This window comes from Narcine bancroftii, chromosome 6 (genome assembly GCF_036971445.1).
Source record: "Narcine bancroftii isolate sNarBan1 chromosome 6, sNarBan1.hap1, whole genome shotgun sequence".
NCBI classification, from domain to species: domain Eukaryota; kingdom Metazoa; phylum Chordata; class Chondrichthyes; order Torpediniformes; family Narcinidae; genus Narcine; species Narcine bancroftii.
Window position 1 is genome coordinate 240,638,443 of NC_091474.1, and position 17,191 is coordinate 240,655,633.

Sequence of the window (17,191 nt, forward strand, 5' to 3'; positions counted from 1 at the left end):
ATAGCGGAGGGGAAGAAGCTCTCCTTGTGCCACTGAGTGCTCGTCTTTAGGCTCCTGGTCCTTTTCCCCAATGGTAGCAGAGTGAAGAGGGCATGGCCTGGGTGGTGGGGGTGCCACTCATTATTTTATAAGGTGACCCCTTCAGCGGCTCCAGCAGAGAAAAGTCCCTGCCGATCCTATCTCTGGATAAGAAGCAACGTTGCTTCATATTCTGGTCATCCATGAAATAGAAAATGTCCAGTTGACAGAGAGAAAAAACAACGTAGTCCATCAGGCTAATCTGAGTGTTGAGCTCTTCCTAATCATGTACACTTAATCCAAATTGGAAACCAGGATGTGCGTAGTTAAAACAAATCATTATTAGTGTCTCAGGAAATGTATCACATAATCTGCAAATTGCTTGGAAGATTTTAGGCTGTGATTCTTGGCAAATTTTGCATTGGCCTAAAGATTGGATGCGAGCCCATTTATTATGGATTGAAATTAAAAAGCAGTCATGGCCACAGTCTGTTCAAACCTTGAGTGGTATTTCCCAACCGCAGGCGTCACTGGACCACTGCTGGTCCGTGGGTTGGTTCCAGGAAGTCCACAGTGTCACAGCCAAGGCTAATATCGCTGATATAATAAACAAGTCATTATGAAAGCATGCTGTCAGGGTGCATCACTGCATGGGCTGCAAACTGCTCTGCTCCAGACCGCAAGAAACTGCAAAGGGTTATGAATGCACCTCTCTTCCTTACGTCGACTCTATCGCACATCCCCCTCTCCTCCATCAATTCCATCACACACATCCCTCCCCTCCATCGACTCCATCACACACCCCCTCCTCTCCATCAACTCCATCACAAACTCCCTCCCCTCCAATGACTCCATCACACACCCCCTCCCCTCCATCGACTCCATTACACAAGCACCTTCCCCACCATCAACTCCATCACATACACTGCCCTCCCCACTGATGATCACACACACCCATCCCCTCCATCACACACCTCCCTCCCCTCCATTGACTCCATCACACACCCCCTCCATTGACTACATCACACCTCCCACTCATCGACTCCATCACATTATCCTCCCCTTCAACCATCACACATACACCCCCCTCCATCGACTCCATCAAATGCACAACTTCCTCCCCTGCATTAACTCCTTCTGTAACTCCTGCTGCCTTTTGAAAAGAAGCTCACATATTAAAAGACTCATCCCATCCCAGCCATACTCTTTTCAGCCCCTCCATCGCATTGAAGAGTGTGAGATCAAGCACACCCAGGTTCAAGGATAGTTATTTTCCTGCTGTTATCAGACTCCTGAATGAACCCCAAAGAAGTAAAATGACACTGCCGTTGCTCTGTACTACTTACCGTATATTTTGGCTCATAAGTTGACTGGCTTATAAGTCGACCCTCATTTTTCAGATTGTCCAGGCCTGTCAAGAACCCAAAATTTTTTAAAACACCCCAATAGCAAGTAACAAAGTAGTAAATTAAGTAAGTGAAAAAAAAAAGCTTTGGCCTACCAGGCAGCAGCGGTGATGACCCACGGAGCTGCAGCACCTACATTGCATTCCCGACGGGAGCAAGAACCTCAGCTTACCAGGCAGGAGCGGTGACCTCAGGTTCCCAAGCAAGAGCGGTTGTAGCGGTGCCCATTGGTGGGGAGGGGTTGGGTAAGCAGCTCCGGCAATGGGGAGATGCCTCCAGCATTGACCTACATGCCAAATTGACATCAATCTGTTCTTTTTGTCGGTGAATTTAAGGTCTCATAGGAACATAGGAAGTAGGAACAGGAGTAGGCCCAAAAATGGCCGATTGAGCCTGCTCCACCATTCAATACGATCATGGCTGATCTAATTTATGACCTATCTCCACCTACTTGCCTTCTCCCCATTTCCCCTAATTCCTCTATCATGTAAAAATTTATCTAACCTAATTTTAAATAGGTTTAATGAGGCAGCCTCAACCACTTCCCTGGTTAGAGAATTCCAAACATTCACTACTCTCTGGGAAAAACTATTTTCACTCATCTCTGTCCTAAATCTACTCCCCCCGAATCTTGAGACTGTGTCCTCCCATTTTAGTTTCCCCGGCCAGCTCAAAAATCCTTCCTACATCTATCCTATCCATACCCTTCATAATCCTATATGTTTCTATAAGATCTCCTCTCATTCTTCCGAACTCCAGCGAATACAATCCTGTATATCTGGCCTATAAGTCGACCACTCCTTTTTGAGAAATTTTTTAGGGTTTCACGACTCGACTTATACACCAAATGTACAGTAATCTCTCTCTGCAACTCTGTATCTTGTTGTACTATGTATGCAATGTCCAACTGGTCTGCTCACAAAACAAACTCTTTACGAAAGGTGAAAACTTGGATTTATAAAACAAGGCTGAAAATTTGACAACAAATGAAATGAAAATTCCTCAAAATCATTTCCCACCACAACAAAATGAAAATCCCATCAGTGGTCTTGGAAATAGCTCAACCTTGCCAGCTTCTCTCCACCCCCATAACTGGTGGTCTGTCGATTTAATGTAGGCTGTCCTCAAGGTGCTCTGCAGATGGAAATAAAAAAGGTTGAGAAACTCGGCATGTGGAGAATTCCAGTCCAATACCTTTGATAGGGAACAGAAAGACAAATTTATATTGTATGCTCTGTAAGTGACATGGTTAGCGCACTGCTGTTACTGCAGCAGCCCCCCAGGTTCGAATTCGGTGCTCTCTGTATGGAGTTGTATATATTTTTCATGCGTCCACGTGGGTTTCCTCCAGGCGCTTTGGTTTTCACCCCGTTCCATAGACATACAAGGTTAGTACCGTATATGTTGGCGTATAAGGTGGTATTCAAACCTTAAAAATGTCACCCCAAAACCAGAGGTTGTCTTATACGCCAAGTATAAAATTGGAACCTCAATATCCTGTGCTTTAAAGCATTCTTCATGGCGATGGAGAACAGCATAAAGTCCTACAACTAAATATTTTTCGACTGAAAATTATGTTTGGGAAGCTGGATTATTAGTAACATTATATTAAAACAATAAAAATATATTTCTCTGTGGATTATAACTTTGTGACTGGAAAAACAACCAACTGAAAAACCTCACAAAGATAAGCGTATACAGAGCCGTTGTCATACCCACACTCCTGTTCGGCTCCGAATCATGGGTCCTCTACCGGCATCACCTACGGCTCCTAGAACGCTTCCACCAGCGTTGTCTCCGCTCCATCCTCAACATCCATTGGAGCGCTTTCATCCCTAACGTCGAAGTACTCGAGATGGCAGAGGTCGACAGCATCGAGTCCACGCTGCTGAAGATCCAGCTGCGCTGGATGGGTCACGTCTCCAGAATGGAGGACCATCGCCTTCCCAAGATCGTGTTATATGGCGAGCTCTCCACTGGCCACCGTGACAGAGGTGCACCAAAGAAAAGGTACAAGGACTGCCTAAAGAAATCTCTTGGTGCCTGCCACATTGACCACCGCCAGTGGGCTGATAACGCCTCAAACCGTGCATCTTGGCGCCTCACAGTTTGGCGGGCAGCAACCTCCTTTGAAGAAGACCGCAGAGCCCACCTCACTGACAAAAGGCAAAGGAGGAAAAACCCAACACCCAACCCCAACCAACCAATTTTCCCCTGCAACCGCTGCAACCGTGTCTGCCTGTCCCGCATCGGACTTGTCAGCCACAAACGAGCCTGCAGCTGACGTGGACTTTTACCCCCTCCATAAATCTTCGTCCGCGAAGCCAAGCCAAAGAAGAAGAGAATAACCTTGTCATGGTGGAGAAGCTTGTCTGGTCCTGTGATCCCAAGAGCGATGCTGTCTGCAGCTATGCTCCTGGTGGGGTCATTCATGGCGGTAAGGTTAAGGGTAAGGTCCTTGATCCCTGACAAAGAACAATCCAACCAAGACCTCAACGGCGGAACAGACGGACAAAGCCGTTGAATTCAACGGCTGTGAAGGCGGACGAAGGCCGCAACAAGTGCATCAGCTCCAGTCATCGTGGTTTCCACGCCACTGAAGCTAGTTGGTTGATTTGTGAAGTACCGTGTGCTTCTTGGAGTGCAACGTCAACTACATAGTAAACAAATACATGCACAGGCGTCTTCGCTCGGTGGATCAACTGAACAAAGGCCACCCTCCTCAACTACGAGGGATATCCACGAAAAATATATTATAAATCTGTCTATGACCATATAACAATTACAGCACAGAAACAGGCTATCTTGGTCCTTCTAGTCCACACTGAACTAAGTATTCTCCTCTAGTTCCACCTACCTGCACCCTTCCCATAACCCTCCATTCCCCTCCCATCCATATACCTATCCAATTTTTCCTTGAATGATAAAGTGGACCTTGCCGCCACTACTTCTCCCAGAAGCTCATTCCACACAGACACCACTCTCTGAGTGAAGAAGTTTCCCCTTATTTTACTTCTAAACTATTGCCCTTTAACTCTTAACTCATGACCTCTTGTTTCAATCTCTCCTACCCTCAAGGGAAAAAACCTATCCACAACAACTCTATCTATCCCCCTCTTAATCTTAAATACCTCTATCAAATCCCCTCTCAACCTTCTATGCTCCAAGGAATAAAGACCTAAACTGCTCTCTTTCTTTGTAATCTAGATGCTGTGTCCCAGGTAATATTTTCATAAATCTCTGCACCCTCTCTACCTTGTTGATTTACTTCCTATAATTAGGTGACTAGAACTGCATACAGTCATCCAAATTTGGCCTCACTGATGTCTTGAACAGTCTCAACATCACTTCCCAACTCCTGTATTCTATGCTTTGATTTATAAAGGCCATCATACTAAAAGCCTTCTTCACTACCCTATCCACGTGAGATTCCACCTTCAGGAAATGATGAATTGGATTCATTTTCCTGGATCTTTCTGCTCCACTGCATTCCTCAATGCTCTCCCATTTACTATATACGTCAAGTTTTATTATTCCTTCCAAAATGAAGAACTTCACACTTCTCAGCATTAAACTCCATCTGCCATCTTTCAGCCCACTCTTCTAAGCCGTCCAAATCCCTTTGTAATCTTTGAAACCTTTCTTCATTATCCACAATCCCACCTATTTTATTATCATCTGCATATTTACTAATCCAATTTACCACCCCATCATCCAGATCATTAATGTATATGACAAACAGCAATGGACTCAATACAGATCCCTGTGCCACAGTGCTTGTCACCAGCCTCCAGCCTGACAACTGTTATCCACTACAACTCTCAGGCATCTCCCTTCCAGCCACTATTGATTCTATTTGACTATTTCAAAGTTAATGCCTAGTGCTTGAACATTCCTAACTAACCATCCATGCGGAACCTTATCGAAGGCCTTACTGAAGTCCATATTGACAACATCCCCTGCATTCCCCTCATCAACATTCTAGTTACCTCTTCCAAAAATTCAACAAGATTGGTCAAGCAAGACCTTCCACGTTGAGTGTTCCTGATCAGACACTGTCTCTCCAGATACTTGTATATATTATCTCTAAGGACACTTTCCATTAACTTACCTGTCACAGACGTCAATCTTACAAGCCTATAATTGCTAGGCTTGATCCTTGAACCATTTTTAAACAACAGAACCACATAAGCAATAAGCCAATCCTCCGGCCCTATCCCCATCTCTAATGACATTTGTGAAATCACTGTCTGAGCAGTTGTTATTTCCTCATTAACCTCTCAAGGTCCTGGGGAAAATCCCGTCAGGACCTGGAGACTATCCACCTTTATATGCTTTAAAAGCTCCAGAAATTCCTCTCTCTTATTCACTACAGACTCCATAATCACCCTCTTTGCTGCCTTTACCCTGCACAATTCAATATCCTTCTCCTTGGTGAAAAACGAAGAACTTGTTCAAAATCTCTCCCACCTCATTTGGCTCCACACACAGTTGTCCGCTGTGATTCTCTAATGGACCTTTAACATACCTTAAAATAACAGTGCTGCAAACTAAGCTAACAGCATGCACCAGTTGCCATTTGCAACAGCTGACAAACATCGAAGTCTCATGTGTTCCCCTGCAGAGTCCATCCGCCCAGTCCGAGTTCCATCGGCTTTGTACGGGCTTTAAACAGCCTGATAAAGTTGTTTATTTTAAAATATGCTCATAAAACTTAAAACTTTCCTGTGCAATTTACTTTTAAAATATTGTGACAGTATCACTCCACTGATCAGTGGGATGGTTGGTAAAGGGCAGTAAGCTCTCAGCAATAAGTGCCAGACTTGGGGGGTAGTCATATACAGTGAGTATAGCTCAAAACCTACATTTTAAGTGGAAATTCTGGGGTCGTCTTGAACACTGACATATATGGTAGGTTAATTGGTGACATGGGTGCATTTGGGTGGTACGGGCTTGTGGGCCGCTTTAGAGCTATCTCTAAATTAAAATGTGTTGTTGCCCAAGATTACATTTAGCCTTACCTTTAATCTTGAGAAAGGGTCCCGACCCGAAACGTTGACTGTCCCTTTCCACCCATGGATGCTGCCTGACCTGCTTTTGTGTTTCTCACCTAATATAAAGAGGGTTGAGGCAGGGACTAGGAGGTGCCGTGAGTCTGTGGAACTTCTGCTCCAATATTTTGTGATCTTGTGAACATTAGGGGGAACTTTTCCATGCAGAGAGTGTTTAGAATGTGGAGCAAGCTGCCAGCTGAAGTGAATGCGGGTTCAATTTTTTGACATTTAAGAAAATTTTGAATAGGTACATGGATGGGAGGGATATGGCGGGGGGGGGGGGGCATTATGGTCCAGGAGCAGGCCAATGGTACAAAGCAGAATAATAGTTTGGCACAGACAAGAAGGGCCTGTTTCCGTGATGCGGCGTTCAATGGTTCCCTCAGTAGTCCTTGCTTCAGAAGGGGAAAGAGGCAGGAAGCAAGAAGACCACACAATCAGAAATGACTCTCCGTGGACTTGCTTTCCGTATTAACTTTATTGTTAACCTATTTGTCTATCAGCAAAGAATTCCACAGGACGTTGTCATGGATTGCGTAGAAATAGTAGGAGTTTGGCTGGGTCTCAACTCCCTCCATTGCCAACAAGGGTAAGAGTGTGGGAAGGCTGGAAAATTATCAGTATTAATCCATCATATATTGCCACAACATTTGTCAGACAAAAATACTGTTGCCCACTATTTCTTGGTTTCTCAAGAAGTTATTGTGCTTGGATTCAGGATTATTGTTTTAACAAACCCCACATAAAAATTAATCTATTATATGATCTATGAAGCACACTTGATCTCTCATGGAAAAACTAACTTAAAGAGAAAAGGGAAATACATCCAATTTTTAAGGCCTCATGAAATGTCCTGAGGTGCACAAGAACTGATAACACTGTCTCAAGAATTCTGCATTTCATCAGGATTATGAGTTAGACCATTCAGCCCATCAAGTATGCTCTGCTAGTCTTTTACCCTTTTGTCCTTTTCCTGCCACATCTTGATGTCTCCTCTGTGTTCTCTCCACTGATATTCTGAAATCTCTCAACCGTCTGAAGTCTCACCACAAGGTGAGTGAGGGGAAAGATTTAGAAGGGTACCTTCTTCACACTGAGGGTGTAAGTTTATGGAAGGATGTGGCAGGGGAAGTGACAGAGCTGGGGGTAATTGTCGTGCTCTGAAGCAACATTTCGACAGGAGCAGTGGTAGGAAAGATTTAGAGTGAAATGGGCCAAATGGAGGCAAATGGGGCCAGTAGGGATGGCATGGACAAGTTGGGCTGAAGAGCCTATTTCCATGCTGTCTAGCCAATCTCGGTTATGGACAAGTGTTCGATTATGGTGGAGTCAGTTTACATTGTGGGCTGAAAGGCCTGTGCTGTGTTCTTATCTCAGACCATGGAATGTAGCCATTGCAAATGCCGTATCTTTACACTGCCAGTGTAATACCCTGCCTGCTTTAAGGTGGTCCAGGGGCAAACTCCCTGCTGATAAGCCTCCCAAACACATCCTGGTGCTCTGTGGCCAGTGAGCAACAGAATCTGAGCCTTTTTTTTTTGCAATACAGAAGGCAGAGAATTATTTTAAACATGATCATTGTGTCCACCTCTACAGCTTCCTTTAGCAGCTCATTCTTTGTGGGATCTCCCCCCCACCCCCCACAACCTTAAACCTATGCCTTTTAGTTTTAAATTCCAATACCCTGGGGGGAAAGACTAGGACGATTGACCATATCCATGTCCTTCATGATGTTATAAAGTTCAGTAGCTCTCCCTTTGGCCTCCAATGTTCCAGAGGGAAGAGTCCAAGCGTCTCCTTTATAACTCAAGTCCGCTAGTCCCAGTAACAGTTCCATGAATCTTTTCTGCACCCATTCCAATTTGGTGATGTCATTCCTATGCTATGGGAGATCAGGTAACTAATCTGCACACTCCTAAATTGGAGGAACAGCACCTTATATTCTGACTCAGCAATATCAACTTCGGTGGCAACTCACAGTTCAAAGGTCAAAGATCAAATTTATTGTCAGAGAACATACATGTCATCACTCTGAGACTCGTTTCCCAGTATCTGTAAATTGTACTTAAAGAAAAAAATGTAAACAAATTGACTGTGCAAATATAGAAAAATAAATGTTCAGTGATAAATAATGTGTAGGGTACTTAAATGAATCTTTGATTCTGTTGTTCAGGAGTTTGATAGGTGAGGAGTAGTGTTACAAGCCCAGAGGACCCCAAAACCCAACAGCAATAGATATTCACCAAGACAAATCATGACTTAAACAAAAGTTGTTTTTAATTATCTTTAAACATGAAAATAGAATCAAACTTTAACTTATCACTATTGACTTATTTAACCTAACCCCCCTTCTAATTCTAAGCGCATGTGCATGTAATGTGTGTTTGAGTTTAGAAAAGTTATTTGGTTCACAGTCCAATCTTACTTCTCCTTCCTCCAAATTCACTGGTTGTAGGCAATTCTTAAACTGTGCACAGAATTTAACATTTATAAAGTTCACCAGGCTTTGGTTCTTAAAAGGTAAATGATTACCACTCAGGAAGGTTCTTGTTGGTTTTCAGAGAGAGATTTGTTGTTCCAGGACATCCACAACTGATGTACTTCCATCAGTCATTCCTGTGTCTTGCTGACGAAACTTGCTCCTTCAGCATTCTCCAGATGATAACCTCTTTCTTTCAGGTCACAACAGAGTGTCTTTTTGTTTCTCTTATTCCAAGTGAAACATTAGACAGCCAGTCCTCTCCTCTTGCATGAACCACAAGGGCTTTGACCAGGCCATCTTACAAATGGGCTTTCCATAAGCTTGTCAGCTTGTCCTGTTCCAGTCCCAGATGCTTCTTGTTGGCTGTAACACTGTTCAAATGATCTCAGTCTCTCTTTCTCTCTCTCTCTCTCTCTCTCTCTCTCACACACACACACACACACACAAACACACACACACTCACACACACACACACACACACACACACACACACACAGAAAGAGAAGCCTGTTTGACTTTCCTTGCTTGCAAAACCACATGACCCACTTACAGCAGTAAGCTCTCCTCCAGACAGCAGCGGCTCCAACATGCTCTTTCATCTGTTGCCTTTTGTGAACAACAATCCATTAGTAAAGTCTCTTGAGCACACTTCAAAGCTCTTGCAAAAGTTGCGGAGCCAATATGTCTAGCATGTGGCAGAGGTCCAGTATTTCAAATAAGATCTGTTTTAAATTGTTTGCAAGTGACCTACTCTAACAAACCTTTCCCATGTATCTCCCAAAAATATATCTATATACTTTGTCACAGTAGCAACTATACCTGAACCAAGAAGTATGAGTTCTGTGACATGTGTATCTCCTTGATGGCTTCTTATCCCTCCCTCATTTTATTCCAGCTACTGCCCATTTCTTGCTAGTCCCAAAGCAGGGTTATGTCCCGAAACATCGACTGTCTATGCTTTCCACAGATGCTGCCTGACCTGCTGGGTTCTTCCAGAATTTTCGGCGATGCTCCTGTTTTCCAGAATCTGCAGTGCCTTTTGTTTACCAACATGTAATGACTTGGCAATGAGAAAGCAGGCACAGTGAAGCACAGGGCTGGAGTAACTCCACAGGTCAAACGTATACTTTATACAGCAAAGATAAAGATACATAACCGACGTTTCGGTGTTGAGCCCTTCATCAGGGTAGGGACAAAGTGTCAGCAGGCGCCCAAACAAAATGCTTCAAGTTCTTCTCACTTTACAACTGTTTGGCTCGATACAAAAAATAACACTATCTACTAATTTGACGGCAATACCACAGGAGTGGGTTGTATAAAGAAAGGAGACGAGTCAGCGTGCAGGTGGGAAATTGAAAACTTGGTTGAATGGTCGATCAACAACAACCTTGACCTCAATCGCACCAAAACTAAGGAGCTGATTGTTGAATTCAGGAAGGGAAAGCCAGAGATATACAATAATTGGGGGATCAGAGGTTGATCAAATTTGCAAATTTATGTTCTTAGGAGTCACTTGTGGTGCAGCAAGCAGACACAAAACACAGAAAAGACTGTAATACAAGCTTTAAACTTTGTTGTACACCAGGAGTAGTCTCAATGGTTCCATGTGTGACTGGTCCAGGAGGGGCCGGCTCAAGTCTATATACAGGTCAATGATTGACAGCCGGCCAAGTAGAGTTGGCCTTCCAGGTGGTCTTCCTGCAGGTACAGAGGTCACCCACTGCAGTAGGCTGGAGGGCACGCGGCCCAGTGCTGTGGTTGTATCACCACTTCGCTATCTTGGAAGATCTTTCTTGAACCCAACACACTAATGGCAGTGAGTTACGGTTTGACACCAGAAATCCTGGCAAATTTCTGCAGAGGAGTGGTGGAAATTGTGCTGACCATCTGCATCATGGTCTGGAATGGGGACACCGACACCCCTGAATGTAAAGCCCCACCCAAAAGGCAGTGAATACAGCCTAGGACATCACAGGCAAAACCCTCCACACTATCGAGAACATCTCCAGGGAACACAGTCGTCGGAGGGCAGCAGCAATTATCAAGGGTCCACACCACCCAGCACATACTCTGTTCTCGCTGCTGCCATCAGGAAAGAGGTGCAGGTGCCACAAGACTCACATCATCAGGTTCAGGGACAGCCACTATCCCTCCACCATCAGACTCCTCAATTACAAACTCAATTGGGGACTCATTTAAGGACTTTTACGTGCACTTTTTTAATTCTCTCTGAATTGCACAGTTTGTTTACATTCATTCTCTGTTAACAGTTCTTTATTTGTTTACATATATATCCTGTGTACAGTTGTTTTGTTCACGACCAATAAGTGGTAACTCTGTTTCACCTGGAGAATAAAGAACCTCAGAGTCATGTCGTGATATCATGTATATACTTTGACAATAAATCTGAAATCAGCTCCTCCAATTTATGGGGGGTCTTGGTTTGACAGAACTTGAGGCCATGGACAGACGTTTCAATATGTGGGCACTTCCTGCGGCCGCTAAGTGCTTGATTATCTGATCAGATTTATACCTGTGGAGTTACTCCAGCCCTGTGCTTCACTGTGCCTGCTTTCTCATTGCCAAGTCATTACATGTTGATAAACAAAAGGCACTGCAGATTCTGGAAAACAGGAGCATCGCCCAAAATTCTGGAAGAACCCAGCAGGTGAGTGCAGTAATGGCTGCACTCACAATGGTTTGCTTTAATTCACAAAACAAAATTACAGCCGGTCCAAATTTGGAACAGGTCGAAAGAAAACCGAACCCCCACGCCCCACATGTGGGTTTAAATTTGAGCTTCATACAGTCTTTCATTTCAACCTCTCCAACCATTTTGACCGTCCTTGGCTCATCCATCGTCAGGGTGAGGCCAAATGTAAACTGGGAGACCAACACACCATATTTCTCCTGGGCAGCCTCAAACCTAACGGCATGAACATAGATTTTTCTAATTTTATATAACCTCCACTTTGATCTGGTTCCACTGTTTCCAAATGCCTGGGAATAGAAGCAGGTTTGACAGAGCTAAGGATTTTCTCTTTGGAATGACAATGGATGGGAGGTGACTTCATAGAGGTATGTTTGATTATGAGAGACTTAGATAGGGTCGACAGCTAGCACCTTTTTAACCTGAACCACAATTCCAGAGGACATCTGTTTAAGAAGAATGGTGTAAGCTTTGGGGGAGATGACAGCGGTATGTTTTTCTACACCAGAGTGCTGGGTGCTGGAATGCATTTCCAGGGGTAGTGATGAAGGCCAGTACAATTTACGGACTCTTAGAAAGACACATGGATATTAGGAAAATGGAGGGCTATGGGTGTGAGGTAGGGAAAGATTAGACTGTTGTGGAGTAGGTGTACATAGGTGGACAGTGCATCGTAAGGCAAAGGTCCTGTATTGTGTTGTAATGTTCTATCTCTTCTTTACCCACTCTTGCACTATGAGTGGTTGGCATGAATTTAAAAAGTGCAACGCCTTTACAGCACCAATGATCGAGAACCAAGGTTCGAATCCCACACTGGCTATAAGGAGCTTATACGTTCTCCCCGAGTCTGCGTGGGTTTTCCCCGGGGGCTCTGGTTTCCTCCCACTGTTCAAAACGTACCAGGGGTGTAGGTCAATTGGATGTAAATAGGACGGAACAGACTCGTGGGTTGAAATGGACTATAGGTCTAAATATCTTTTCTTTGGCTTGGCTTCGCGGATGAAGATTTATGGAGGGGTAAATGTCCACATCAGCTGCAGGCTCGTTTGTGGCTGACAAGTCCGATGCGGGTCAGGCAGACACGGTTGCAGCGGTTGCAGGGGAAAATGTGTTGGTTGGGGTTGGGTGTTGTGTTTTTCCTCCTTTGTCTTTTGTCAGTGAAGTGGGCTCTGCGGTCTTCTTCAAAGGAGGTTGCTGCCCGCCGAACTGTGAGGCGCCAAGATGCACGGTTTGAGGCGAGATCAGCCCACTGGCGGTGGTCAATGGGGCAGGCACCAAGAGATTTCTTTAGACAGTCCTTGTACCTCTTCTTTGGTGCACCTCTGACACGATGGCCAGTGGAGAGCTCGCCATAGAACATGATCTTGGGAGGAAGGCATTGGTCCTCCATTCTGGAGACGTGGCCTACCCAGCGCAGTTGGATCTTCAACAGCGTGGATTCGATGCTGTCGGCCTCTGCCATCTCGAGTACTTCGATGTTAGGGATGAAGTCGCTCCAATGAATGTTGAGGATGGAGCGGAGACAACGTTGGTGGAAGCGTTCTAGGAGCCGTAGGTGATGCCGGTAGAGGACCCATGATTCGGAGCCGAACAGGAATGTGGGTATGACAACAGCTCTGTATACGCTTATCTTTGTGAGTTTTTTCAGTTGGTTGTTTTTCCAGGCTCTTTTCTGTAGTCTTCCAAAGGCGCTATTTGCCTTGGCGAGTCTGTTGTCTATCTCGTTGTCAATCCTTGCATCGGATGAAATGGTGCAGCCGAGATAGGTAAACTGGTTGACCGTTTTGAGTTTTGTGTGCCCGATTGAGATGTGGGGGGCTGGTAGTCATGGTGGGGAGCTGGCTGATGGAGGACCTCAATTTTCTTCAGGCTGACTTCCAGGCCAAACATTTTGGCAGTTTCCACAAAACAGGACGTCAAGCGCTGAAGAGCTGGCTCTGAATGGGCAACTAAAGCGGCATCGTCTGCAAAGAGTAGTTCACGGACAAGTTGCTCTTGTGTCTTGGTGTGAGCTTGCAGGCGCCTCAGATTGAAGAGACTGCCATCCGTGCGGTACCGGATGTAAACAGCGTCTTCATTGTTGAGGTCTTTCATGGCTTGATTCAGCATCATGCTGAAGAAGATTGAAAAGAGGGTTGGTGCGCGAACGCAGCCTTGCTTCACGCCATTGTTAATGGAGAAGGGTTCAGAGAGCTCATTGCTGTATCTGACCCGACCTTGTTGGTTTTCGTGCAGTTGGATAACCATGTTGAGGAACTTTGGGGGGCATCCAAGGCGCTCTAGTATTTCCCAAAGCCCTTTCCTGCTCACGGTGTCGGAGGCTTTGGTGAGGTCAACAAAGGTGATGTAGAGTCGTTTGTGATTCTGGGAGAACATTCTCGGCGACACTAGGTATTATTCTATTTAGGAGAATCCTAGCCAAGATTTTGCCTGCAATGGAGAGCAGCGTGATTCCCCTGTAGTTTGAGCAGTCTGATTTCTCGCCTTTGTTTTTGTACAGGGTGATGATGATGGCATCACGAAGGTCCTGAGGCAGTTTTCCTTGGTCCCAACAAAGCTTGAAAAACTCATGCAGTTTGGCATGCAGATTTTTGCCGCCAGCCTTCCAGACCTCTGGGGGGATTCCATCCATATCTGCTGCTTTGCCACTTTTCAGTTGTTAAATTGCCTCATATGTCTCTTCCCAGGTGAGGACCTCATCCAGCTCTAGCTTTAGGGGCTGTTGAGGGAGCTGGAGCAGGGCGGAATCTTGGACTGAGCGGTTGGCACTGAAAAGAGATTGGAAGTGTTCTGACCATCGGTTGAGGATGGAGATCTTGTCGCTGAGGAGGACTTTGCCGTCTGAGCTGCGCAGCGGGCTTTGGACTTGGGGTGAGGGGCCATACACAGCCTTTAGAGCCTCGTAAAAACCCCTAAAGTCGCCAATGTCCGCGCTGAGCTGGGTTCGTTTGGCGAGGCTAGTCCACCACTCATTTTGGATCTCCCAGAGTTTGCGCTGAAGATGGCTGCATGCGCGACGGAAGGCTTGTTTCTTCTCTGGACAGGACGGCTTTGTAAGGTGAGCCTGGTGGGCAGCTCGCTTCTTTGCCAGCAGCTCCTGGATTTCCTGGCTGTTTTCGTCAAACCAGTCCTTGTTTTTCCTGGAGGAGAAGCCCAGTACCTCTTCAGTGGATTGCAGTATGGTAGTCTTCAGCTGATCCCAGAGGGTTTCAGGAGACGAGTCCGTGAGGCGAATTGCATCCTCGAGCTTTGCTTTGAGGCTGGCCTGGAAGTTTCCTCTCACTTCATCTGACTGCAGGTTTCCAACATTGAACCTCTTTCTGGGGGCTTTACTGTTCCTGGACTTTGGCTTGAAGTGAAGGTTGAGCTTGCAGCGAACCAGCCGGTGGTCAGTGTGGCATTCCGCGCTAGGCATGACCCTGGTTTGGAGCACATCTCGTTTGTGTCTTTCTCGCACCAGGACGTAGTCCAGGAGGTGCCAGTGTTTGGATCGGGGATGCATCCAGGTAGTCTTCAGGCTGTCCCTTTGCTGAAAAAGGGTGTTTGTAATGACAAGCCGCTGTTCTGCGCAGAGCTCCAACAGGAGGCGCCCATTGTCGTTGCACTTGCCGACACCATGCTTGCCCAGGATTCCTGGCCAGGTTTCTGAATCTTTGCCGACGCGAGCGTTGAAGTCGCCAAGGATGACAACCTTGTCGGCTGTAGGGGTGTGTTGAATGAGGTTGCGCAGATCAGTGTAGAACTTGTCCTTTTCTGCTGGTTCCGCCTGGAGGATTGGAGCATTGATACTGATGAGGAAGATGCGACGCTTGTTTTGAAGGGGGAGTCGCATGGACATGATCCGGTCCGAGTGGCCTGTTGGGAGGTTTTCGAGTTTGGAGGCAATGGAGTTCTTGACCATGAAGCCTACACCAGATAGGTGTCGTTCATTCATAGGCTTGCCAGACCAGTAGAGTGTGTAGCCCGCGCCGCGTTCTTGAAGGCTGCTTACATCTGCAAGGCGGACTTCACTGAGAGCGGCTATGTCGATGTCAAGTCTGAGGAGTTCATGTGCAATGAGGGCAGACCGACATTCAGGTCTTGTCTAGCATGGTTCTGATGTTCCAGCATGCTAGCTTGAGTTTGTGAGCATCTTTTGAGGGGGAGGACGTGGAGGGGGAGGACGTGGAGGGGGAGGACATGGAGGGGGAGGACGTGGACCTGTCCTCGGGCCTGCGCAAAGGAGCTTTTAAGTGGAGTGCAGTGCGCGCAGTACTGGCCCCACCCTTTACACCCATGGTTCGTGTGCCGTGGCCAAGCAAGCTGGGACGTGGCAGCGAGGTCCTTGGGTCGTAGGTTTTAGTGGCCTTCTCCTATGCAGGTTTCTTACCCGGGTTGGAGGGGCCTGCCTACCCTCCTAGGTCGGACCATACTGCCCGGACCGGGGCCGAGGCCGCCGCTGCTTTCCCTGTGCCCGGACCGGGGCCGCCGCCTCCTACTTTCTGCCCGGACCGGGGCCTCCGCCTGCCTCACTCGACCGAGGCCGGGGCCGCTGCCTCCCCTTCGCTCTTGCCCGGATCGGGGCCGCCGCCGCCTACCCTCTGCCCGGACCGGGGCCGGGGCCGCCACTGCTTTCCCTGTGCCCGGACCGGGGCCGCTGCCTCTTTCTTTCTGCCCGGACCGGGGCCTCCGCCTGCCTCACTCAACCGAGGCCAGGGCCGCCGCCTCCCCTTCGCTCTTGCCCGGATCGGAGCCGCCGCCGCCTACCCTCTGCCTGGACCGGGGCTGGGGCCGCCGCTGCTTTCCCTGTGCCCGGACCGGCAATGTTATTCTCCCCCCCCCCCATCCCCCTCATCCCTTCACAGTGACCTGTCCTATCTGTCTCTCTCACACTTTTCCTATACCCTATCTCCAAACTCCTCCCTGGGGCCTTTGCCGCTTTATAAATTGTCATCCATTTTTTTAGTTTCATCTCAATACAGTGTCCCAACCCAAAAGGTTGACTACTTCCTCCCATAGAAGCTGCCAGACCTGCTGATTTCCTCCAGTGGTTCATTGTTTACTGAATAGAAAGTAACATGAGTGTATTGTTTAAAAACAGGCTTTTTCTTCACCCAACTCAGCTGATGTCGCTCGGGAAAGCTTATCACCGGAATGCGCTCGTGAATTTTCCAATGACTCAGCAATTTGCTTTTCAACATCTGTCTTGTTTTTCTTCTGTTTCCATGAAAAAAAAGTAATCAGGTGTAAATGGCCGAGTCAGAAATTATTGAGTCAGGACAGAGTAGCCAAGACCCATTGTGTAGGAAAGAGTTGTGGTTGCTGGGAACAAACGGAGACTTGACCTTCCTTCAAGTTCACTCTTTTCCAAGGTGACAGTAAATGGATATGTATCGAGTCAATTTAAATTAACTAGTCATCTAGACAGGGATGTCCATTATCCCCCTCATTGTTTGCCTTAGCAATAGAACCTTTGGCGGAACTGATAAGAATAGAAAATAAAATAAAAGGGATAAAAATAAAGGAGAAGGAGTATAAAATC

The 17,191-nt window shown here is 46.5% G+C and overlaps 1 long non-coding RNA gene across 1 annotated transcript in view; it reads right to left on the minus strand.

Annotated features, from left to right (window-relative positions):
- Positions 1 to 2,355: 2,355 nt before the first annotated feature.
- The window catches only part of LOC138737179 (uncharacterized), a 105,094-nt gene continuing 90,258 nt past the window's right edge, over positions 2,356 to 17,191 (minus strand). The window contains exon 5 of the long non-coding RNA XR_011340819.1: positions 2,356 to 2,558. This is a non-coding gene — a long non-coding RNA (uncharacterized lncRNA). The remainder of the gene's footprint in view (positions 2,559 to 17,191) is intronic.